Source organism: Alexandromys fortis, unplaced genomic scaffold, assembly GCF_014885135.2.
Source record: "Alexandromys fortis isolate MF-2015 unplaced genomic scaffold, M_Fortis_MF-2015_v1.1 scaffold_2_1_26212458, whole genome shotgun sequence".
Classification (NCBI taxonomy): domain Eukaryota; kingdom Metazoa; phylum Chordata; class Mammalia; order Rodentia; family Cricetidae; genus Alexandromys; species Alexandromys fortis.
This window is the reverse complement of record NW_026067930.1, coordinates 16,863,692-16,891,329: the sequence shown is the minus strand read 5'-3', so window position 1 is coordinate 16,891,329 and position 27,638 is coordinate 16,863,692.

Sequence of the window (27,638 nt, the reverse complement as noted above, 5' to 3'; positions counted from 1 at the left end):
TTGCAAGTCACTTTTGAAAATGTGTGTTGTGTGATCATGAGAAAAAAGGGGATGCATGCACGCTGTGCATGTGCAAGTGAGGGGACAGTTTATGAGCGTCATGTCTCCACCATATGGTTTCCCAGGACTGATCTCAGGTCACCAGGCTTGGAGAAAAAGCACCTTTACGTGCTTAGCTCTCTTGTCTGCCCCCAATGTGGTGAGCTGTTAAGGAAAATCCACAGTATTTAAACATATCATAAGGGTGTACAAAAATAAAACTCAGAATACAGCACTAACCACAATGCAAATGCCATATTCATAGCATAGTGCTTTTTTACAAAAGCTATTTATATATGAGATACCCAAAATACTACATATGAATGCAAATACATACAAATATGTATACATACAAACATGTTTGTGCATATATTTACGTATAACATTTGAACAACTGTTTCTGAGGAGGAAAGTTGAACGAGGCCTAAAACCATGTAGGAAAATTAAAACAAAGCTAAACAGGACAAAGCAAGTTCTGTCTGAAGACCAGAAGAGCTAGGAATCATAAACTCCCTGTTCTCCCATCTCCGTGTTCACATCCACACACAAAAATATCAATTAAGTAAAATTAATTAAGTAATCAAGTGTTGTAAATTCATTTACTGTGATAATAAGGATGTTATATATATTCAATATTAATGGCTACTCTTTTCTGCATGGAATGCTCTTGAATATATTAGTAGCAAATCCCAAATGCGAAGAAGTCTAATGGACTGATTGGGATATTATGAATTGGAGGAACTTGGTGTTATGAATTGCACGTATTAGGATATTATGGATTGGAGAGAGTAAGATGTTGTGAATTGAAGTAATAGAATATTATAAATTAGGGGCTATATGATATTATGAATTAGAAGAACGGGAGCATTATAAGTTAGAGAGCGTGGAATATCATGAATTGGAGGGATTGGGCATTATAAACTGGATGGAATGGAATATTACTGTTTTCTGAGTTCTCATTAATGTTGGTCCTGGACTCTTCTCTCTTTCTCCTTCCTGTGTCCTTCCTTCAAACACTCCTCGCGGCTGTTTTTGTACACGAACAGGTAAAGGATTGAGAGAAGAGCCGTATTCATTGTCCCAGGAGCACTTAGATACACTTGGCAGCAACCAGGTTTATAGGGTTTATGAAAATATGAAGACACTTTCATTGAGAAATCAATATGAATGAGAATTGTTTTGTGGACCATTCATATAGATGAAAGGAACAGATAAGCTGTGCCCTTAGGTCAGGTGACAATATTGTGTCAGAGACTCATTTTTTATTGTTCTCTGCCACTATGAATGCCATTCACCACAGGCCATCCCAGTGAAAGGCCAACAGCCTCTTTAAAGCTAGATCTGATAACATTGATCTGGAGGCTGCCAAAAATCTACATTTAGTCAGGCTTCCTTCAACTCTATTGTTCATATGACCTTGCTTCTGGCTTGATTGCTATGTCAATACACACATATACATACACACACAGAGAGAGAGAGAGAGAGAGAGAGAGAGAGAGAGAGAGAGAGAGAGAGAGAGAGAGAGAATAGATATATAAAGATATTATTTTTACTCTGTCATCTATGAGAAGACATAATTAATGAAATTGCCATTTAGAAATTGTGTGTGGACTATCAGAAATAACGGAGCTTGTCCACACTAACGATGCTTTGGCATTTTGCTCACTCTCAATTTTTACCCATCCTAAAACCCTGACTCCTGAAAGATTTTATATTCTAGACTCTACCTCTTAGAACCTTATCCCTCTTTTCCAGTTGCTGCTTCCATGTCCCTGACAAGATTAACAAAAGTATCTTCCTCTAGTCATAACCAGAGTTACTTCTTAGCATGCTGATTTGTATTGCGTTGGACATACCCTGGGAGAAGAGTGCATAAATATTCATTTTAAATCATATCAGAATAATACTCATAACAAATAAATTAATTAATTAATGAAAACTGGAAAATATTCAGGAAAGCACAGTGGCAGCTTCTTGAAGCTCTGAAGATCTTCCCGCAACAAAACATCCTTCACCAATTGGTTGACATGGACAATATTCAGCCACGATTTCTGAAGCTAAGACCAACAATGCCATGCAGATTACATTTGAACTTTTAAACTCCTCCTCTAGTAGAAACTGCTGCTGTGTAAAAAAATCCAACTGTCCCCTGACTCTCATGTTCTGAAGACACCCAAGCTAGCCACTCGCAGAGGCTACCTGGAGAGAGAGGATTTATAATCAGGACACTGCCTGCTGTCACATCCATCCCAACTCTGGTGCCAGTCATTTGAATGGAGCTGCCTAACATCTACTGTGCCCTTTCAATAACTCTACTGCCGTCCCAGACATCACCCTGTTCTTATTGCATACAAGTCAGTCATATCAAAACAATATTATATTTGGCTAACGAAACCTCTATTAGACAAATTTCCTAGATCAAAATTTATTTCCCACATGATCTGATTTATGTCTCTGTCATATAGTATTATACTGAGTTCTTTGCTTTTCTCTAGGCCTTTTCTTGAGAGACTTTTCATCTCTATAATTGTTCAATATTTTTCCTGCGATAGGTAACCTTACAATAACACTGTGCTCTTATTTCCTCAATTATAATATAGGGCTCTATTTCAGTAGGATTTATTTCAAATTAAGTTTAATTCTGGCCAAAGTTAGCTAATTAAATAGTCCTTTTTCACTAATATCATTTTTACCAGATTTCTAAAGCCTGAAATAATCATAGTTTCTTGGGGAAAATACTTTAACATTAAAAAGGAATAGATGTGTAATTTCAAATGTCTGTTCCCAAAAACTCAATAGAAACGCTACTCTATGGCTCTACGGTAACGCTGCATTGGCCCAGGGTGCTGTGGGATTTTCCCACTCACTTCCATACGTAGCCATGTTTTGTCATTCTTTTCCAGGGATAAGGAAATCAAGTCAAGGGTTGTCTCTTTCAACATCTGCGTGTCACCTGACTTCATATACCACAACTCTACAAGGGCCTAGAATAAAGCCAAGGTCATTCAATGTTAAAATCCCCACCCAGACAGGATTTCTGGGTGAGGGAAATATATCTGAACCCCAAAAAGAACATTTTGAAGTGACTTAATGTCTCCCTGCCACATACTTATATAATCCTTGATCTCATATAGAAACAAAGAGGAAGAAATAACCCATGCTGAAGCCTAAAACTTCTTCTAGATAAGGAGAGGGGCTTTCCCTAGAATGGTGACCCTGGGCCATCAGATAAGTTTTCAGGGGTGTCACCAGAACTTATCTATGACATAAATTGGGTTCTGAGATCTGAAGAATATAAAGTATATGCATACAGGAATGCTCTCAGATACAGAACTGTCATGGAGAAAGTGTTGCCTGTGTCCCACAGAGCAAGTGGCACCAGAAAGCTCCACCACGCAAGCTGCGGATATCTTGTTTGGAAAACAGAACAGTTACTGCCCATTACAGAGAAAGCGTTGGGTGTGTGAAGGTGGCATCCTGGGACAAATCTGGGATTAAACTTGAGGAATGATGGAGTTTGGAAGCAGTTATATTGGCCACGTGTCACTTTTGAATATAAGTTTCTTCTGTTTCCTTGAACTAAACACACATAGGATCTGATAATCCAAGCAATATTGTTGAAGCTCCAAGGAACACTGCCAGGAGGACGGGGCAAGGGACAAGCCGATTATCTCACTAGTCTAATTGTTTCCTTATACTTCACAAAGTTAACAAAAAGCAAGAATGTCACGTCTCTATCTTTCTCCGAAAAGGTTCACATGGGAGCACTTCTGATGCTGGCGTCCTCCTGCACTCACGGTGACTCATGTTCTTTCCTATCTGCTATCTTTAAGGACAGCCAGTCCAGGGATGTGTAAGTGGTTTTGTCAGGAAAACATACAGCATTTCAGTTTCCTCTGAATTAACCATTTTGGGGTTTCCAATCTCAAAAGCCACTGGAATTCGTTCTTCTGCCAGTTTCTTTTTGTTGGTCTTATGGAAAGAATGAGGTGAGTCTGTGTTCAGGATTTCAGCTGCCTGTGTACGATCTGGCGGCAATTTCCACCAGACAAGCACTTCAAACTCCCCCCATTTTCGAAGCCACATATCTTTCTGCCGTTAGGATTCACCGCCGTGTGTAATGCACCTATCTTGTGACTGCAATGTGATTAATTCCTTGTGTTGTATTAACTCATAGTGCTATTTATCTTAAAACAAAATAGCTCTGACCAAAAGAAGCAATTTTTTCTTCCAGAATTATTTGTCGCAAACATAATATTTGACTCCTTGTATGCTCTTTTATTACTTATTCATTGCAAAATTTACAACACGTTAGTGTTGTTGGTCTTTTTTTTTTTTTGTTTTTTACCTCAGCAACCCTTTCTTGTTCTATTTCAAATTGAAGAAGAGGGCTAAATTATAATCCCCTTCTTGTGAGCCAAATTGTTTTACCTGACTTCAATTTTGACCTTCAAATAATGTCCTACAAGTGTAAGGCTACCTCAGACTATGAACTTTTAAAGTACTTTAGTCCATACAGCCAATAGCTTGTTGACTGTGTTAATTTTCACTTCTAATAGCCATGGTTGAAAGTGTGTAGTGCCTCTTGGAAAAAAAACTAGACACATTGGTTAAATAAAAATGTGTTTAACTTGTTAGGCAAAATAGACTCTAATTTTAACATAATTCCTGCAATTTTAAATAAACAAATATCAAGAGGTTGTGAATTTAGGTAGAAAGTGAATACAGTACAAGCAGTAATGAAGCAAGTAATGACTATAACATACAATGTATTCTATTTAAGATTAATGATTTTTTTAATTAAGAGCTCAGTCTTAATTCTTTCTTAAGCACACATTTCTCTCAGATCTTTTGTTTTTCAATCTAACTTTTCAGACGCTAAGCAACCATTTCCATTTCTCCTCTTATTAAACCATAGGCAGGTTTTAGCTACGGCACATTCATTAGGTGGGCGATTTTGTTCTTATATAAAGATGAAGGTGAGGACGTGGAGGCCCAAAGAGTTCCCTGACTTCTCCAGCAACACATACATAATAAGTGCCAGGACCAAAGCTAGGCAGGAAAATGCCACACTTCTTTCCCCGCTACCTCCTGGGAAATTCCCACAGGAACACAGGCTCAGTGAGTAATGAATAGCTTCTTTCAGAAATAGAGTTGTCACAGGCTGATCGAAGTTAGCAAGCTTTCAGTTTGTTCAGACAAAGAAAACAAAATGTTAGGCTGGCTTCTCAGCCTGAGGGCCTCAGAGTGGAGGAAACCCTCTCTAGTGGGGCTCCTTTCAGCTACATTGAGCATGAATTAGCAGACTGGAAAGTACACATTTTGCATGAATATGGGCACATCCGGATCGCTATATTCCTTCACTGGAGGGCAGGTAACCCGATGCCGGCAGTTTGAGACTCTCCAGACTTTAGCAGGAAGGGGAAAAGAATGTAGATTCGGATCTAACATTTGTTCATTATCTTTCAGGCAAGACATCCCTGCAGGACTTTGTGACGCAGCCATCAAAACTGCTAGGGAACTGTGAAACCCTAGCTATCCATCAACAAATATGCAGGTGACCATGGACCGCAGGTGTTGCCTCTACCTTCTCCAGCTGGAGGATAATTTTTAGGAGACAAGGTTCCCAAATAATTGCCCATCCTTCAACTGGAAATTAAAAGATGCTTAGCATCATGTCTAAAACTGGAGGGTTATGATCTTCAAATCCTTAGAGTCAGTGTACATGGGGAATCTTCAACACCACAGCCAGGAGGCTTTTAGTCAGTCAGAGTTATGATCATCTCTACTGCCTATTGACTTACACAGTGGCATCTTATCTGGTATGCCAAACACAGGCAGGTAAATAACATTGTTTTTTTCCCATTTCATGGGCTAGTAGTGAGAGCCTCTGGGCAACTAAAAAGTAATTCTCAGATGCCATTGACTGTGGAGGAAATGGATTTCCCCAAAGAAGACCATTTTGTTTTAGTGTACAAGACATTTAAGATTTAAGAAGACATTCTACAGTGAAAAATAAGCAAGAATGCTAGGGAGAACCAAGTGATTATTTTTTAAATATAAACAATTGAGGAATATTTGGGTCAACACAGGAGAAGAAACGAGAAAGCACAATGAAAGTTCTAGAAATCATCTATGATCCAGCTTGCTTAAATGGATGTTTGAAGGCACTTTTAAGTATATTTTGCATGTAATGTTTATTTGTGCCATGTTTCCATGATACAAAACCCTTCTCATTTTCAGCAAACCCACAAGATTCGTTGAGAAGTTTATTTGGCATTTGTAAACAGAGCACAGGCTAACTTAGTCAAGTAAGTCATTCTTTGCATCCACAGAACACATAGATACGTTGGCTAAGGTTAGACTCTATTTCAGCTTGAACTGGTCCTTTAAAACATTTGGAAGACATTTCTTAAGAAAGAGAGAGGGGAATTTTTATCTGTTCTCAGTCCTCTGATTTCAAATCTCTCATTTGGAAAGCAGATTTCAAAGAATATACGTGTGTGCATATGCATAATAAATGTTGATTTATAGAAGGTCTAGTTATTTATCCAAGTAAACCTACGCAGTAAACTATAAGCCCACATGATAAAAAAAAAACTGCTTCTCCACCAATATCCTGCAGTCATAACTGCACACACCTTCTTTTAGTCTTAATACCTTACAACTACTGCTGGGTGATCTGGTTCTCTTCCAGAGTTCTGGGTGGGAGGGAATGGCTATTCGTTTGTATGTTGCAAGTGTGCTAGAAGTAGGATGTTCCCATAATCAAAGCCAAAGTCCCACTTCTAGAAAGTCTACAACCCAAAAGTGTGAACAGTGGTGCAGAATGGTGGCTCACCATGAAATCCAGAGGATCAGAGTTTTTAACCAATGCTATGAGAGTTCTACTGAGTTCTTTTAACACATGAAAATGCAGGGGATATAAAATCTCACAAGCCAAATATATCTTAAATTGGAATTATTCTTTACAATTCCTAACAAGAAATGTCCTTTTTAGAACTGTGCTTAAACTTACAGAAATGTCAAATAAAATACAAATATCATGCATAAGCCAATATGAGCGTGAGCCAATTATTGATGAAGCACGTTTTGTTTTAATTTCTGAAAGACCCAGGTGTAGCTGGTAAGGTTACAAACACTCCTCTTTGGAAAAGCAACTTGTCCAAATTAAGAAAACATTGTCTCCGTTTGAGCTGCTAAAAGTATAGGAACAATTTTTCTGTGCTTGAGCATGGCTGTGCTTATTAAATTAGGACCTGAAACCACTTAAGCTGTTTTATCAGCAGTCACGTATTCATTCAACAATCCCCTGAGTGCCTACAATATATTCGACGCCAAGAAAAGAACCAACAAGGAAAAGAAAATTGCCAAATCCTTAGAGGAGAATAAGTGTGCACACATATTGAGAGAAACACTTCTAGCAACCATGAAGGAGAGGAGGATATGCATAGCTGCAAGATCTGACTGGAAACTTTAGAGAGACCCATGTGTCTTTTCCATGAAGCTAGGGGGGAAAATGAACTATCAAGAGCTGTTGGTTACCCTCAACAGAAATATCACTTAGGTTGTTTTAAATGCACTATCAAACAATTAAAAGAGAATAAGACAATTTCCATATAATTTTCCAAGTAAATTTTATTCTGGGTTTAAGTGAGTATTTTTTTCAAACACCCAGAAATCTCTCTTTTTAAAGTTATCCTTTTAATTTAGAACATTGAGTCTGTCGTTCAAAAGCTATTCACCAAAAAACAGCCATGTTTGAGGCCTCAGCAGGAACAAAAAAAATGCATGGAATAAAATTAACGACAATAGAAATAATAGACTCTTATATAGAGCAATCCCACAGATTATACAATAGCTATAAGACGAGGAAAGTTTCATTCTATGGATGAAATAACAGTACTCAAAATCAGGTGAAATCAATAATGCATTGAGGATAGGATATTTGATTACCCTGTCAGCTGTCTGCAAGTAAATGCCATGAGCAAAGACAGGAAAGTGTACAACTCCCTCACTATTCTGCAGGCTCTGCAATCTAAAATGATAATATCTATTTTCACTTCTACGAATATTGATCAAATTCTTTCATATTTGAGGGAGAGTGTTCTGCAAACTTAAAGGAGTGAGCAACCCACGGTTTTGATTTATAAAAGATTTCTCTATTTCTAGATATTGAGAAGCCATTCCATGTTGTTCGTTTTCACATGGTGATTATGTCACATGATATAATCCTACCTTTTCAAACGTGATACCCTGAGGAGCATATCGAGATGGATTTGAGAGCATACTAGAAGGCTTTTGCTATGAGCTCTACCAGAATGGCATGGAAATACTGGTGACCATGGTATTGATAGGAGTCATTTCTTGGTAAATCAATTAAATAGTCCTTGAGTCTTAGCAACAGTCGGTCAAGAGTTGCCTTCATGTACTGAAGACAGTGATGTGCATCAGTTTATGTCCTCACAGTAGATATGGATCCAGCCTATTTCTTCTAGGAAATGCAATTATTGGGTTTAGGATTTATAACTGAAGAAGAAAAGAAGAAAATGAAGGAGGGACCTTGAAGATATGCATTTTTAAAGGAGGAAAGGGGTTAGGGAGAAAGATGAACATCATTGTGATTTACACGAACCATCTTCGGGTTCCCAGTTATCTCTTAGGATCACCATTTTTGTCAGACTCTCCAATAATGATAAAACAGCGAAAAGAGAGAACTGACTTACAAATTATATCCCAGTTTGCAACATAACATATGTCAGAGGGCACTGAAGAAATGAGAAACCCAATTTTTGATGACATTAGAGATCATTTGGTCCATTATTTTTATCTTACACATAACAAAACCAGAGCAACAGAGCATAAATGTCATCTACCAAATTCCAGAGTGGGTCTGTGACAGAGTCTTTCTAAAGAGAAAAAATATCTTTTGTGGAAATATTTTGTTAAAGTGGAATAGGAAACAAATGTTGAGAATTGGAAGATTTCAAATGTGTCTACCTCCATCCCATATTGTGATTACCATACAATGCAATGTCTTCAAAGTGTAAATCTATGTGAAAGATGCCCCCCTCCGTTTTCTCTATTTTTGTTACACAAAATAATTTCAAATACAGCTTTCTCATTCTATTCCTTTCATTCCTTTGCCACCTTTGGCCAGGGAACATCAATCATAAATTTTAAGATGCTTGTTTCTCAAATAGTGTGGAAAACTCATTGATTCCTTATATCAATGAAAGTGGAGAGAGAAGGAAAGCATGAAGGGGTGGAGTAAAGAAGGGGGGAGAAAGAAAAGACAAAAATTAGAGGAGTGGAAGCAATAAGCAAGCATCATAATTATGACAGGTTTTAGAAATATCAACCCATTTATTCTAAATTCTCCAGTCACATAACCGAACACTGATATAACTGTTGTCGTGACAGGATTTTGTTGATGTATCTAAAATTCTTACTTCATTAACTTCAAATTAGAGATAATTTTAGATGATATAACATATTCATTATAATCAACTGGGAACTTTAAATGCAGACCAAGGTTTCCTCCAATAAACACGTGAAAGGGGCTTCCATTGTAGCCTGGAAAATCAAACAATTTGTCTTTCTTCCTCCTGAGAGACAAACTGATATTTGAAAACCACACATATTCACATGGTCAATTCAAATGACTGAAGGATTGCCAACTCTAAAAGTAGATATAAATCGAATACTTAATCACTGTGATTTACAAAATTGGTCTAATGCAGTGTTGCAAGAATAAAGTGTTAAATCCCCAAAGAAGGCATGAGAACCACTTAGGGAAGCTGAGAAAATATTTCTGTCCATTCTCTTTAAGAAGCAAAAACAAGTACAAACAAAACCTTCACAACTTTTCTCAGGGTTGTTTAGTAAAGAGCAAGGGATAAATGACCAATGTTCCTTCCTCCCTTGGTCTCACTTATAGGGATTTGGCTTTAGGAGACTTTAAAACTACAGGCTGCCAAATTTTGATTCATTCTTCTTGGCAAGTTCCACAGAGACAGGCTTCCAAAGATGGCAAATCCTTGTGCTTACATTAGAAGAGAAACACATTGAAAGGAGACACCTGAGCCTGTGGGTGCCCCTTTCCCAGGCTGTTGTAAGGAAGAGGTCTCGAGTGGTCCTTGCCTTCTGAAATGCCCCTGTACTTCCTAATGCACAGGGATGGGAAAGCAAGGACGTGCTTGGGGGGGAAAGAGGAGCCGCCAAGTCAGAAAGAATTAAAAATCAAAAGCCATCTGGTCGTGGGAAATTCTCATTGCTGTGGTCATTTCCTTTGGGAAATATGGCCAAATGTACCCTCCTGAATGTGTCTTTTGAGGTCTTGGCTCCCTTGTTCACTTAAGACCCATCCAAAATTCACTTACTGCCTAGGCCTTCAGTTACAAGTGGATGAGTGTTGGGTATATGGGGCTCGTGTAAATATAATGCAGGGTAGGAAACAGGTCTAGCTTTCAGAGAGAGAGGCAATTTTTTCATGGATCATATTATCTTTGTATTCCCTTCTCTCTGTCTTCAGAACATGTACTAAATTTTTGGAAGCAAATTGGGAGTTGAAGGGGGGACTGGTGTTTCAAAGAGATGGGCAAAATCTGTGCAAGGAGAAACTGAAGTCCACCTAATTCTCAATACCTCTGGCAAGTTTGATTCTTCCCTATGTCGAGGGGGGGAGTGAGAATGTGGATGAGGTCACTGACAGAATTCTCTGGGGTTATTGAAAGGCAGAAGGAAAGCACAGGGAATTTATGCATGACAATGTGGAGAGTTTCAATACTTATTCGTTGATGCATTCGTGATATCTAATGAAGAGTTTATATATAGTAAGTGGTCAGCAAATATATTTTGAGGGAAAGCAAATGTTCCTGTTAACATACAAGTCAATGTACATACAATACACACACAGAGGGGTGTGTGTGTGTGTTATTGCTCTGGAAATTAAATTCAAGGCCTTGTGAGTGACAGCTAAGCTCCAAACCACTAATCTACATTCCAAGCCCTCTTTTTACTTAGTATTTTGAGTCAAGGCTTCATTAATTGCCTTTCAGCAAAACTCTCTAGTCCAAGCAGGCCTTGAACCCTCTGTCTTCCTGAATTAGCCTCCCAAGAAGCAAAGAAACCTTACATTACCAGGTGTGGCTGCCTTTTATATTTTTAAAGACTTATTTGAATCATAGAAGTTGATGAATTTACAAATTCTTTTGAAGTTCTGCCATGAAACCTGGACCTACATGTCCACACTCACCAAATGACTGCCCTGCATGCTAATTTAGAAATCCAGACATCTTTCAGTCTTGGGCTCCTCAGTTTACACATGTTCTCCTCTTTTCCCTTCCCTAGTTCCCTCTACTCTGTCTTTTCCCATCTCAAAACAATACCATAATCATAGTACTAGCAGTATCTAATTATCAGATAATAGGTTATAAAGCAAAACTTTGATTACTGAACTGAAGCATCATTGACTAAGAAATAAATTCAATCCAAATGCAGATTTTCTGAAAACCTTGAATGGTTTGGAAAAATACTGCCTTGTTAGACAGCATAGACACAGCTAAAGCAGCAACAGGCTAAAGGCACCTGAGACTTGTGTGTGCACATTCAAATATAGGTACCAGTGCTTCTGAGATGCTTTGTCTCTGATAAACAGGCTATCTTTTGGTTGGCTCTTCTTTTGCCTTTCATTCTAGATAGGGCATTGAGGTAAAACTTGCCAACAACAACTATGGTGGTTTATTTATAAACTTCCTTCCAGCCTTCTCTCTCATGCTTGGCTTAGATATTGCAGTCTGGAAAGCCTCTCAATTCTTTCCTTAAAACATATAAACCAACCGTGAAATATGAACAAATCCTCTTTTAAAACCTTGGTAAACTTTCCCAAATGATAACTGAATTAACTAAGGGAGTGACTTACTGAAGAGCTGACAGAAGAACCCCAAGAGGAGAGGTAGATCTTTAGCAGGACCATGTGGCCAGGGTTCCCTTTCCTCAGTTTACTGGTCAACCACATGTTGTCTTTAAACAGACTAATTAATTAATAAACAATCAAACAAATGCAAACTGCCTTTGAGGCTTGAATGCCTCAAAGCAAGAAGAGAATCAGACTCCATGGTTACTTACTACAAATCAAGCCTAGTTCCCCAAGTTCGTGGCTTTCTTCTTCCTATTGATGTGTGTGTGTGTGTGCGTGCCTGTGTGCGTGCGTGTGTGTGTGCGTGTGTGTGTGTGTGTGTGTGTTTGTAGGGAATATGTGTGTGCAATCTTGGTCACTACTCAGGAGACATTTGCCTTTATCCATTGACATGATTTCTCATTAGCCTTGAGGTCAATGACTTAGCTAAATTGGCTGGCCAGCAATGCTCCATGAATTGAATAGTCTCACTTCCCCAATGCTAAAATTTCAAACGCTAATTAGTCTTTGACTTAAACATATCCTCTCTTGATTGAAAGTCAAATGGCTTCTATTTTTCCATCTTTGCTTTGTATCCAGTTGTAGTTTTCTCTAACCCATTTGCTATGAAGAGAAGCATCCATAACAAGTAAGAGTCACACTTACCTGCGGCTGTAACTTTTAGTATGTATTGCAGAAATTTTGCTGGCCTAGTAAGGTGATGGCAATAATTCTCTTCTAAAATCTATGACCTCACAAGTTCAGGACTGTTGGCTCAGTTTCTAGAACCAGGTGTTAGTTTCCTCCTGTTTAAGTTGGTCTTAAGTCCAATTAGACAGCTGACGATCATCACCAACAGAAGAATCCCACCATTGGCCTTTAAGGATTTCCTGCCATGCTGGTTATTGTTATATTTCATGTGTGTAATAGACACGGCTATTAATTGCTTACTTTCCTTGAGTATTCAGTGAGATTTAGTCATATATTTCTAAACATTATATTTTTTTTCAAAGAAAAAGAGGCCACTGCTTTGAGAAGGTGCGCAGGGAGATCGGAAGGATTGGAGGGAGGAAAGGAGAGGACAAAGTGCTGTAGTTGTTTTAATTAAAACTTTTTCTAAAAATGTAATTGAAAATTAAATTACATGTAAAAAAGAAAAGTGGGGCATAATGCAAGTTTGCAAATGTATTTTTCCAAATTAATAATTAAGGTATTAGCCATCTATTTTCACCATAAATTCTTTTTGGAAATGGTTAAACACTGAGTTAATAAACCAAATGCATACATCACAGAATAAATAAAATGTGCATAAGCCAAATAAACTGAGTTCACTTCTTATAGTATAATTGTTTTATTTTAGTTGACTATGTTTTGTATTATTGTAACTGATTTGACATTATTGTCATATATCTGTATCTTGCCACTTATGAAAACTCAAATAATATAGTTCTTTCTCTTTTATATCTATGCCCAGTCAATGATAAACCAAAATACTGGTATGCATGGAAAAGCTGAAGAAATGGTAAGATCAGCACCAAGGCTAAAAACTTAAAGAGCAGTTAAAAGAGAAAGAGTCACTACTTTCCTGCTCCGAAGACCAAGCTCAGTATTCATACTTTAAGATGCCCCCCTTTGATCTTAGTGAGCAAAACTGATGGGAAATAATTAATTTAAAATGTGAATTATAAGTATACACCCTTAGAAAAAACTTTGATCTAGGCAAAATAACAAACAATTAAGTTATTTTTTGCAATAATAGTCAATATGCCTTTGAACCAGGTAGTGGTGGTGCATGCTTTTAATCTCAGGAGGCAGAGAGAGGCAGATCTCTATGAGTTCAAGGCCAGCCTGGTCTACAGAGCAAGTTCCATGACAACCAGGGTGGATACACAGAGAAACCTGTCTCAAAAAAACAAACAGATAAAATATATCTTTGATCTATACAAACTGATAATCAAATAGTTTACATGATTTTCCCAGCTTTATAGAGCTACTTGAAATATTGATATTTATATAAATAGAATACAATCATTGTTAGTGTGTCCTCTCAATATCATAGTGTAAATGAATTACCCAGAATCATTAAAGTTGTTTCATATACTGATTTGAAGGTGCTTTTTAAAGCCAGGTCCTGATGCTTCATTAAAAATATGCATTAGACTAAGTCAATGGTATATACCCCAAATTGTTAGGATTTGGGATCAGTTGTGTAACTCAGAAAAGATGACTGAAGTCTGAGTGGTTTTTGTTGTTGATGATGTTGCTGTGTGTTTGTATGTTTTAACAAAACTTTCAATTAACATGAGCCCAGTACTTATCAAAGCGTGAAACCACAAATTATGCCTTTGATAATATCATACAACAGTATATATATATATATATATATATATATATATATATATATATATATATTCTTTGCCTGAAGTTGGAATCAGGAACTTGCCTGTGTACAAGCCTTTATGTCTGAAACCAGTATGTAAAAACACCATCCAGTCCTAGGTCCAGGGCAAGACTTCAACACTCAGCCCTAAGGTCATGGTGCGTTTTTCAGCTGTTTGCTTTTATAGCATGACTACAAGTCTGTGTGCTCGTGGACATTGGAGAAAACCTTCATTGCAGGGAACCATTTCCAGGCAGGATTTTTGCTAAATCCTCACAGAATAGCTCATCTCAGAAGTGATGTCTTAGAAATCACAGTTCCATTGCATAATTTAGCAGGGCTTACTAAGGAGATTAGCTGAAGCAAACACCAGCCTTTAATCTCTTCCAGACATTCAGACTCCTGTGACCCAGACAGCCTCCTCTTCTGTCAAAATACAGATAAAAAAGCCCAATTGATTGACAAACCTATTGGCAATTTCCTCATGGGTACTTAACTCCGTGTTAGGACTGGTTCTCGCACATCCTCTAATCTTCTGGCTATCTTATCTCATGTATATAGCAAGAAATTCCAAATTTTTCATGATACATTGAATCAGTCTCTTAAAGGATAGTTTTTTAAAAAATTTGGTGAAGTAAGTTTTATTGAAATAAAAATATCAGGTCAAATCATATTTTAATATTTTTAAGGAGTTAGGTAATACCATTATATTCAATCACAAATTTTGTTTAAGCAGAGAATAGATCACACAAGTATCCAGAGGACATTTAATTTATTTGTTTAAGGTCATAGAAATTCTGCATAATTTTCTGCTTTCAAGGTTCCTAATGTATTTTCTATTTCTTGACTTCAGCTTACTTGGAATCCAGTCTACTTAGCAAACCGAATGTCACTTGACTGTATTTTTATCCAGGTAAAATATAGAGAGTGGCATTTGTGTTTCCTATATGAAACACTCTACAGAAAAAGACACTCGATATCTGGATGTCTAATAAACTTCATTCATGATCCATCACAGCTCATGGTGTTAAAGAAACTGTGTCACCTGCAGGCAGTGCTGAAACTACACTGAAACTGTTCTTCTTTCATAACTGAACTTAGTAGTATATAGTACATTCCTTTAAAATATTATAGACTCACAAAACGATTCTGTCTTTAAAGATCTACATTAATAAAATCAATCACAGAATTCATCAACATCTCAACTGAAGAAGTCAATTAAAACCATCTGCATGTTGAATATTTTAAATATTTATGAAAATTGTGTTTGTCATGGTCAAAAAGGTTATGTGACATAAAATTATATTTCTCATATGTGATGCCTTGGTAACTGTTCTTTATGTAATATTAATAGTACATCATAGAGATATAACTGGTCTTAATCATAAAAACGACATGCATTTCTATCACTGCTTTGGACTCTGTGGAACAAAACCAAACAGCAACTCTATTATCACATCATGTATAGTGTGGAAGGAGAGGAAAATTCCATAGACACATCACCAAGTGAAATAACTCTGGGGCGGTTTGACTGAGAATGGCTTCCATTAGGCTCATGGATTTGAATACTTGGTGTCCAGTTGGTGGAATTGTTTGGGGAAGATAAGGAGGTGTGCCTTTGCTAGAGGAGGTGTCGTTGCAGTAGACTTTGAGTTTTCAAAGGCCTAGACTGGGCAGTCTTTCTCTGCCTCCGACATAAGCTCTCAACTTCTACTCCAGTGTCACGCTTGCCCGTCTGCTGCCATGCTCCCTGCCATAATGACCACAGTCTCACCTTCTGAAACCTCAAGAAAGCCCCCAATTAAATGCCTTCTTCTGTGTTTCCCTGACCCTGGTGTCCCTTTATGGCAATGGGAAAAGTAACTAAGACAAACTCAACAAAAGAAGATAATTTAGAATGTAAACAATGATTAAGAGAGACAAAGAACTTCTGCATAGTCCAGGGACAGAAAAAGCCTTTGACAAGTCCCAGCATCCCTTCATGATAAAAGTCCTAGCGAGAACACACAGGGCACACCTTAACATAAAGATAATTTGTAACAAACCAAGTGCCAACAGCATCCTAAGTGGAGAGAAATGTAAATGATTTCCAACAAAATCAGGAACAAAACAGGAATGTCCACTCTCCCATACTTACTCAGTACAGGACTTGAAGTCTTAGCTAATGAAGGAAATCAAGGGGATACAATGAGAAAAGAGAGAAATCAAAGTATGCTTATTTGAAGAAAATACAATTTTATATATTAAAGACTTCTACAGTAAATGTCTACAGGCAATAAATAATTCAGTAATATAGCAGGATATATACAAAATAACATGCAAAAATCAATAGCCTTCCTATATACAAATGACAGACTGAGAAAGAAATCAGAAAAATGCTTTTCAAAACAACCTCAAAAAAATGGAATAATTCTAACTAAGCAAGAAAAATACTCAAATACTCAAATCTTTAAGACATTGAATAAAGAAATAGAAACAATACCAGAAAATGAAAAAAAAACCCATGCTTGGGGATCCAAAGTATTGTGAAAATGGCCAGCCTACCAAAAGCAGTCTACAGATTCAACACAATCCCCACAAAGTTTCTATACTTTCATATACATAGAAATAAACTTACGTCCATTTATCCTGTAACCATCATTTCCGTGTCCTTTCATCATCCCATATCATTCTATTATAGGTGCATTACACTATGTTTACTCATTGTTGATGGATTTTTAGGTTTCTTAGAGTTTGTGGGCACCATGAATAAAGCTGTTCTGAATATGTGTATACAAATCCCCATATGGACCTCTTATTCCATCCTTAGGGAAATAACTATAGGAAGAAAGGTTTGGTTATAAGAGAGCATGGATTTATTTTTTAGGTTTTATTTAAATTTTTCATACAATACATTTTGATTATAATTCTTTCTCTCTCAAAGTTTCTTTCTGATCCTTTCTACAACCCAACCCACAAAAAAGTCACATTAAAACAACAACAAACAAATATTAAAACAGACAATAAAAATAAGAAAAGAAAAATGATTACATGTATATGCACATACACATATATGTATCATATATATATATATATGCAAAGCAAAAAACACTCACACAGAAAACACGGAATCTATTTGGAGTTATCCTAAGCATGGGGCTTGCCAGGACGTACAGTTGATATACTCTGTGACATTCATCATGGGAGTATACCTAGTTTGTACCTGTGCTGGTCGGTGTACTCCACCTTCCTAAGTCTTCATTGTGGAGCCTTTAAGGAAAAAAAAATACTAGATTTGTAAGATGAGGTTGTATAAGCAAAAGTTCAAAGCAATTAATTTCTGGTTCACTAATACCACTGACAAGAAGAAATTAACACTTCACTTTCCCCCATCCTTATGAAGCAATTGTTCATATTTTATAGATTTACCTATACAATATAAACTCTCTGTAGCAGACTACGTGAAAAACCTTAAAATTCCATCTCTAAGGCTAATCTGGACGTTTGTACTGTGCATGCATTGCTCATGCTGTGCCCCTTCCTCTTAGCACAGAGGTATCAGTGGAAACATGGAGACACTGAATTTCCCATGCACTTTTATCAGAACCTGGGTGAGCAGGAAGAACTGGGGAACGTGATACTGCAAGTGTACAAGGCTTAAGGTTCTTTTAACAGCAAAGCATAGGAAGAAGTCAGTCCTTGCCAGAAGTATGCAGAACCTTCCATGAGGGTCTGTCTCTCCAGCATCATTTCAATATCCACAGCCTTCCTTGAAAACACACAATTTAAATACTATTGTATGATACTATATCAACACAGCAGCATCTGAACATTAGCATGATTCCCTAAGAAGACTCCACCCTTTTTGGTGCCTAATGTTCTTAGACCATTCTTTTTTTTTTTTTTTTTTTTTTTTTTGGTTTTTCGAGACAGGGTTTTGGAGCCTGTCCTGGAACTAGCTCTTGTAGACCAGGCTGGTCTCGAACTCACAGAGATCCGCCTGCCTCTGCCTCCCAAGTGCTGGGATTAAAGGCGTGCGCCACCACCGCCCGGCTGACCATTCTTTTTTTAAATATAGAAAACGGTTTCTAAGTTTCCATCTTTTTCTGCCATGATTTAAATATTGTCCTGGATTTTGGAGATTATGTAATATTATCAATAAATGAATGCTACCAGTTGTCTATGTAAATAACTATCTAGATTGACTTACCTAGGTGCCATGTATTTAATTTCTGTTTTTACCCCCATAACGTATATTGAGACTGTGCCGAAAACAGGCTTTGGATGTCAACATAAGTTTCTAAATATCATTTTTAAGAGGTCATTTAGCTAATAAAACTGAAAGAACCCTGGGGAAACCTATTTTTCCTCTTCAAAATATTTTTCTTCTTAACTTTGTAAGTGATATTTTATATACAAGCCATTTTATATTCATTTATTTTAACCTGTTAAAATGTTTATAGTATTGTCAATATTTTAGCATTTTTAGGATATTTTCCAAATTTTGTGGTTGAAAACTTTATTTTCATGCCTATATGCAAATGAAAACCTCTTCACTTTTTAACTATTTAGAGAATTTTCAGTGATTAATAATATTAGCTTGGATGCTTTTAACTGGATTCCAAAATCTCTCCAGTCCCCTGGCCAGCTTTTATTTTGCTAGTTAAGAAGCATTTACTGTTCTGTCCATTCCTGCAGGTGAATTCTGAAACCCAAATAGATCAAGGGTCCCCTCTGCTGGCAGAAATACAGACGAGAAATCAATTCTAAGCACTGTGTCTGGCCTACCAGTAACAGGGAGATTTGGGGCCAGAGAGGAGAGAATCTCAGAGACATAAGGAGTGGGTTCTGGGAGCAAAGGGAAGATTTGAAAATGTTAACATCCTAATCAAAGCTCCATAATGTCACTTTACACATAACAATCAAATCATTTGGATTACTGAATATTTTATAGTTAAACTATTCAATTTGGTCAACATAGTAAGCCTAAAAAACAAAACCTGATTGCTAATAATCTTTTGAGCAAAGATTCTTTTACAAACTTCATTGTCACTATACTAATTTTAGATATAAAAAAGCTAATATTTAAAAAATTTAGATTTCCAATTGCTATTTTATCTAAGCTGTGCTTACAAAATTTCACTAGTTTCCTCCATTAACTCAGCTACACATTCAACAAATATTTCCTACAGACATATGAGTTTTCCTAAATGCCTATGATATCCTGAATTACTATAACATTGATGATGGTAGGCATTTTACTAAGCAATTTCTTTTAAAAATGATTTGTTGTATGTAAGACAATATAGGTCTACAAGAAGTCAAGATAGGGATGTTGTGGCTGGATTCCACTCTGCCAGCAGAAGTGGGATTTTAAGGAAGGGGGATGGTGTTCCGGGAGTTTCAGAAGAGGTTTCTCTTGCTCAAACTTTTTTCAAATGAAATATGAAATATGGAGCTAGGGGAAAGACGACAGGAAATGAATAACATAGTTGGTGTGGCATAAATACAAGACCGACATGTAAAAGGATAAGTCAGATAGGAAGAGGTGGGAGGAGGGCACTAGCAAGCAGTTTTGGTTGAAGACCTACAGCATTTTCAGGATTGTGGTAGGTTGCAGGAGTTGGTGAGGCAATATTTTAGGCAGAGTTTCCAGTAAAACCACTGGCCCATCAGATCAACAACGATGACCCTAACGCAATAACCTGCACAACACCATGTGGACACAGAGAAGAGGAACATATAAGAAAATTTCAAGAAGGACTCATGTGCCGTGAATAGTAACATATAAAAAAAGAAAGGATTTTGAAAACAGAACCTCTTTCTCTCTTATGTATGTTGATTGGATAGTTCTGAGATTTTTCCTAAGCAAATACTGGGTCGCTTATTATTCGTGATCTTGCCTCCAGTCTGCCTCAGACTCCTGCATCATTCATCAGTAATTGTTGACAATGTCCTCACCCTCTGAGGACAAAATCCTTCAAAGGCAGACGCGACTTCCCTAAATTCATTATTTCTGTCCTACAGTCAGTACCACAGAGCATCAGTATTAAACTGGAAGATAAACAAATAACCCCAGTATCAAAAAGGAAGGAGATTGTTCATAATTATTATACTAATAGAGGAGAATAAGAAGGAGCTGAAAATCACTTGCTTTGACTATCCAAGACGAATAAAACTTAGGTAGGTAGGTAGGTAGGTAGGTAGGTAGGTAGGTAGGTAGGTAGGTAGATAGTTATGCAGATAGTTAGGTCAGTAGGTAGATAGGTAAGTACTCAATCAAAAGAGAATGCGTGTAGAAAATCTATGCCACCCCAACAGAACTAAGTAGGTGAAGCCAGTGACTAGAACAGGAATGTCACGTTTCTCAAAAAAAAAAAAAAAAAAAAAAAAAAAAAAAAAAAAAAAAAAAAAAAAAAAAAAAAAAAAAAAAAAAAAAAAAAAAAAAAAACCAAGCAAACTCACTAATTAGGCTCATGGTTTTAGTCGGTTGCCTATTTGCACCTGGGGCAGCTCACCTTTTCCTCCCTTGTAGCTTCGGTTCCACACGCACTTCTACGTCATCAATATCAGTCATCTGTGTTGACAGTAAACTAATTTTGCTGCGCTCTGAATTGTCCCCTACAAGTCATGTGCTGAAAGTTCATCTCCACTAGGTGGCATTAGCAATTGAGGCCTTTGGGGAAAGGTGATGAAGAGATGAGGGTCTCATGCTAACAAACTGGCTGATGTCTTATAAAACACAGGAAGGGACTAGTCCCCTACTCCTTTCTTCTATTCCTTCATTCACATGAAGACACAGAATTTGCCCCAGAAGAGGAGGAAGCGAATACATTTTCTCTTCTCTCAGAGTCACAGACAAAACCCTCCCAGAAACTGCTAGAACCACAATCATGGGTTCCCAGCCTCCAGAACTGTGATAACCAAATTCAGGTGTTTTACCTACAAATGATCTGAGACACATTATTGAGTGGGCCAATGATCTTCTACAGAGGACTTACTTACTTCAGGAGAACAAAATGTCTTAGGCAGGTAATAGGCTATAATGTCATAAAACTAAGCAGGGCTAAAATAAGAACAATTAGAGGTTCAACTTATCAACCCTGTAACAGCCTTCAGAAGTTGTCAGAAACCATGGAGGACAGGCTACTCTGCTCTACAACTTTTTCGTTCTAAATTAGTTGCTTTATAATCTTGCTCAGGAGTTTGGAGTTGCCTCCTGATTTGATGCTGTCATGTTTATGGAAGGGCTGGGATAACTCAGTGGATAAAGTAGTGGGCATGCAAGAATGAGGTATGGGATTTTGCTCTCCAAAACCCCCACAAAAACTGGTTGGGCATTGTGGCCATCTGATATCCCAACACTTTGGAGGCAGAGAAGGGGGGCCCCAAGACAAACTGAATGCCTAGACTAGCCAATCAGCACTCTGAATTTAAATGAGAAGTCAGCCCTAATAAATAAAGTAGAGAACAGTTGAGGATGATACGATGATACCCGACAACTACAGATCTCCATGTACACACACACACACACACACACACACATTGCATCCATACTCTGGTGACCCGCAGATGTGTAAATATTCATATAAACATACACACACACAGAGACCATACCAACCAATACACATGAAATATAAAATCATTTTAAAACATATGGCTAGCTATTTAGTATTTAAGGAGACGACTAGGAGGTAATATACATTTGCTAGTATTAAATATATTATGTAACTTATACAAACTCAGTGGACTCTTGGTAATGTTTTTCTCTGAGAAGTGACATATCCAGGTAACTCTGGCAATTTAACAAATATATACATGTATGCACACATACTTACAACCACAACTGAAAACTGATATCCTCATCTATACTAAAGGTATAGAGCAATAAGAGAAGAATGTTACAGACAGAAAAATAAAATATTTAGCTCTGAAGAGAGGCAACTAAGAAAAGAAAAAGTGGGGGAAGAGAATTTAAGTTCTTGGAAATCACAAAAAGTTTGAGAGGTCCCAGACAACACAGTGAAACCTAACTGAAGTCAGGAAGCAACCTACTGGGTGGGCCACCTTGGGCAGTCAGTAAGTATCTTGATAGAACTTGATTGGGGACATGAAAACAAAATTCAGAATTAAGAAGATGTGATGCAGTCATGTAAGTGGAGAGAGAGAGAAACTGAATGGCACCCAAATGGAAAAGCCTGCATCTATCATGAGAAGAAATGATGACTTCACAATGAACCACAGTTTATTATAACATGCTAGAATTGTCTTTGCTTGTTTTCACTATGTATTGCTTTACACCTACTGTGTTGGAATTAAACCTTTATGTTGGAGAGAGGTTTGGAACAGATTTTGACTCATGAATTTTTGCCTTTTTCTCATCCCTACTTATTTGAATGTGATTGTTGCCCATAAGAACATATTAGAATACATAGTCACCTGCAGATGGCGCTGATTTGGAAGGTTGTAGAACCTTCAGAGTTAGAGTTTTGCTGGACAAAGTGTGTCCACAGGGGTAGGGCAAGGCAAGTCTTGCTGTGTATAACCTAGCCCTCTCGTTATTCACTCTGTGCTTTCTGGGTATAAATGCAACGTGACCACACGAGTTCCTCCTGCCACCATGACTCCACTGGCTGCTTCTTTGTCTTCCCAACCGTGATGATTGTAAAACCTCTGGAACTATGAGGCCAAATAAATGCTTCTTCCCTTGAGTTGCCTTTTCATTTCTTAGTCTGAGTATTTATCACAGTAAGAAGAAAATAACAAGAACAGTAATTCAGCCAGAAATGATTTTACACAAAACATCCCCCATCATTCTTTCTTTGTGGATCATGTCTTTACTGTGAATGATGAACAAACACAGTAAAACAAGAACAATGCTTTTTTTTTATTGAGAAAAGGAAAAAAAAATGTTTCCGCCTCCTCCCAGCCTCCCATTTTCCTCCCCCTCCTCCCACCCTTCTCCAAAAGGGAAGGGGGATTAAGATACATATGATACATACATTATGATACACTATGAGGACTAAGGTTTCAAAAGACTTTTTGTAATTATTACTATTATTTGTTTTAGGATAAGAGTATACTATTCCTTGAATGAAAATATCCAGAAGAGAAGAATATAACATTGGTTTCAGGATAAAAATAACATGAAAAAGACAAAGGGATATAATGTAAGAAGAGAAGTGGAAGAAGGCAGAGACAATAGAGGATGACTCAATACCTGGAAAGCATTTTGAGTTTATAAGTGACAAGCTACAGGAGAGTAAAAATTACTATCTTTAAAAAGTGAGGGATAGTTTTCTAAAATGAGAAAAATGTTTATATAAGAAAATCCAGCCACTGACTCGACCTTCCTTCACAAGGTCCCTGATACACAGACAGACAAGGACCCTATGCAAAGACACACAAGCCACAGATAATTTGGATAGATCTTTCTGGGTTTAAAAGAGTATTTTCTACACTTTAAACAACCTGGGTTATTTTTCATTGAGTTTGTCTTCCTGCTCTACTTAAATGATGTCCCGAGTCAGCCGTGGATTTCCAGGAAAAGACTGAACAGAGAGTTCTGAGACCAGGATTCTGCTCATTGTAACACAGAGCTGTTTCAATGTTTATTTACTTGTTTGTTTGCTTTTGGTTTAGAAGTGGTGGTGCCCTTTCATAAGTTACCTCATTTACAAACCAGACAGAATTCATAGCCAAGTTCCCAACTCTTCTCTTGCTATCAACTCACATTTAGGCAATACACCCTGCAGAGAGTATCCATATGATATTGCCATGGTATCCAAGCCAAACACTGAGGTCATTATCACTGTAGACAAAACAAAGAGGGGGAAGGGAGAAACCTTCTTTGCACAGAGTGAATTCAATGAATGATTATGTTCTTTTTTTCTTCTTTTTTTTAAAAATGTATTTGTTTGTTTTTCTTTTTTAAAAACCCTCTTTTTTCATTTCACATGCCTATCCCAGATTTCTAACTGTGAAGTTCAATTCCCATGTCAGTGACTTCCACCCCAGTGACTGAGAGTTTTACAAGCCTGACCGTCATTTCTCTGCTGTTCCTCACTCACTAACATCAGGAACACCCATTACTCCACCCCAGGGGACTTCTTGGAAAATACCAGGCATTGAGACCCAGCCCAGACTCTGCTTAGAAAAATGTGTCAGAAAGAGAGCAGAAGTCTGCCGCATTTATATTAACCAAGGTAAAACAATCATAAGAGGGGACAACCTTGATCATAACATGCACTGCTTTGGTGAGAACAATCCTGTCATCCAAAGTCACGACAGTGTCATCCTTAAAATGTTTGGGTCTCGTCTCTCCATCATTGGGTGGGGTTGGCTTCATGTGCAATTGATTGAGCAAACATTCTTGGGGATTCTAAGCATGGCTTCTGCAACAAATACCTTGAAAGAAAGGATAAGAACTTTAACAACCTGTTCTGAGTGTTTTCAGCTGGAGTCATGTGAGCTTACAGCACCAAGCCAGAAAAGGGTCCAGCTGGGTTCATGAGCAGGTAAAACTCACTAGCCAGCAATCCAAAGGTATGCACTTGTGTTGCATAATATTTTGGTTTTTGGTTTATTGGCTTTTGCTAGACATAGATTGAATTGATTTCACTGCTGTCAATTCACTTCCCAGGAATAACCACAGTATAAATTTTAGTGTCATTTCTTTCCTCTCCATCTTCTACTTGAAAGGGGAGACACCATGATGGGAAGCTAACAGTCAACTGAACCTAACCGAGAGCCACCTGGAAGAATTTTCTAGATTTGGTGGGACTGTAGGGGATTTCCTTGCTTAGGTCAATTGATCTGAGAGGAACCATCCTAGGTATGGGCAACCTCATTTCATGGACCCAGTCCTGAACTGTTTAAGAGAAGAGAAACTGAGATTATCAGAAGCAGTGAGGAAAGGAGCACACATTCAAGTCTCTCTGATCTTGTTGGTAGATGAGGGTTGACCAGATGTCTCAAGTTCCTGACATTGTGAATCCCCCACAGTGATGGACTATAATTGGGAATTGTGAGCTCAATAAACCGTTTAGCCCCCAAACTTGCTATCATCAGGATTTGAAGTAGAAATGAAACTAGAATACATGGGGTATTTTATTAATATGAGAAAGGAATTGGAGGATTGGTAAGAGACACATAATTTAAAATCTTTCCATAAGACATAACAAAAATATATAAAAGGAACAATTTATTTTAGTAAGTAATAAAGCTTCCAAATCAAAGTTAAGTAGTGGGAAAGTAATAATATATTTTATGAGTTCAAAAAGCTTATGAACACTAACAAAAATTTGAAAGTTCAAGCTCATTATCTATGTAGGTAAGTTGCTTCTGAAATGTTAAAAATATTTTGTGTAATTTTTGTTTTATGTTTTTAAAAGTTATGTTAGATAGAGATGCAAATAAAATTTACCAGAATATATCAAACAGATACTCATACTCTATCAACGTAGTATAAATAAAGGGAAACATGTAAATATGAATATAATTATAAATATTATGAAGTAGGCATGTAATATGTACATGTATTTTGTGTGTTATCTATTTTTGCTACTTATCAACTTTAATATTTTGAGGCTAAAATTTGCAGGGTACTCATAAATCCATGCTTATTATTCTACTCAATGGGAGTAAATAAAGCTTTGGCCTGTGATATAGACATTTTAAGGCTTGTTCTTGGGGTATTTATTAATTCTGGTGAGAAATACAAAGTAGCCATGTGGAAAACGGCACAACAAGTACACTCCCAAACATCAACCTAGTGCCGCAGAAAGTTTGATTTTTAAACCTTTGTCTCCCTAGTACTTATTTCTCAACTAACTGCAATTCACACAGATCTGTGGCGGACTTTCTTCTGCCAAATGTAGCTGTTGTTTTAATTTCCACCAGTTATCCTGTCAAAGGAGACATCACAGTGAAAGAATAAGGCCTAGCACCAAACTTCAGTCAGTAATGGAGCTGCCAATTAATGAAACATCCCTTCTTCTTAGTTTGTCCTTATAGGGTATATCTAAAAAGACGAGAAATCTAAGTTCCTATGCACAATTGCTGAAGACACCACTCACTTTGTATGCAGGACATAGAGAAACATCTTTCAAATGATCAGGAAATTCTCTCTACTCACAAGCTTGCACTTTGCCGGAAGGTGCTATGCAGTCTGCTGGGAGAGAAAAGAATCTGCGGTAGTCTTGCCCAGCAGTGAATTCAGCATGCTAAAATACCGACCTGCTGGTCAGATGTGTCCCCTGGTACAATAATGGTATAATAGTTATAGAGGTAATGAACTACTTTCTGATAGAGTGTTAGACTTGCTTCCTGGGAGGAATTTCATATCTGGCTCTGTAAACCTAGTCAAAAGGCCATGACTTGAGCAGATCTTAGGCCATAGAGAGCAACCTAAACTTGTCATTTTGATAAATAGTCACATCTTTCAAATGATCAGGAAATTCTCTCTACTCACAAGCTTGCACTTTGCCGGAAGGTGCTATGCAGTCTGCTGGGAGAGAAAAGAATCTGCGGTAGTCTTGCCCAGCAGTGTATTCAGCATGCTAAAATACCGGCCTGCTGGTCAGATGTGTCCCCTGGTACAACCTAGTCAAAAGGCCATGACTTGAGCAGATCATAGGCCATAGAGAGCAACCTAAACTTGTCATTTTGATAAATAGTCACACTGCTAAGTTACATTCTAATTATTTATGTTCATAGCCATAGATTTGCACTGTTCTCAGCTATGGTCAGAGAAGCTTCCTTTTACAATGATCTGTGCTCACCTGAAATACGTTGAATTATGTCTCTAGAGGATCAATGATAAATCCAGTTATCAGAAGGATACATACTCTCAGTTTACAATGTCACAGAATAAATACCGTCATTTAAAAATGTATGAAAGGGTGGACAGTAATGAAAGGCAAATCCAAGCATGACCAAATCCCACAGGGAAAACATCAAGTGGTAAAGGTCCCTGTATCACATCTGGGACTTGCAGTGGCCTTGTCTGGGCAATGATAGCTTTGGTAGCCCTTGCCCTCCAGTTCTACTCTCTGCATAGATGTCCCTTTTGTCATGGGCTGGTTCCCTTGTAAGTTGGTAGCTCTCCTTGGGAGACTGAATAGAGAGACTTGATTCAGTCCCCAGTGTGTCCAACTACTGAATTCAAGGCTTGTTGGTTTTGTTTTCCCTCCACAGGAAGAACCAGATGATAATGTTGTCTGTTTACATTGGTACCCATAGAGACTCTCCAAGATTCCCTGCCACTTTGCAATTTCTAACTCATGAAAGCGGATGATGCAAATGCCAAAGACTGTGAGACAGGGGCAGGATTGTAGAAGC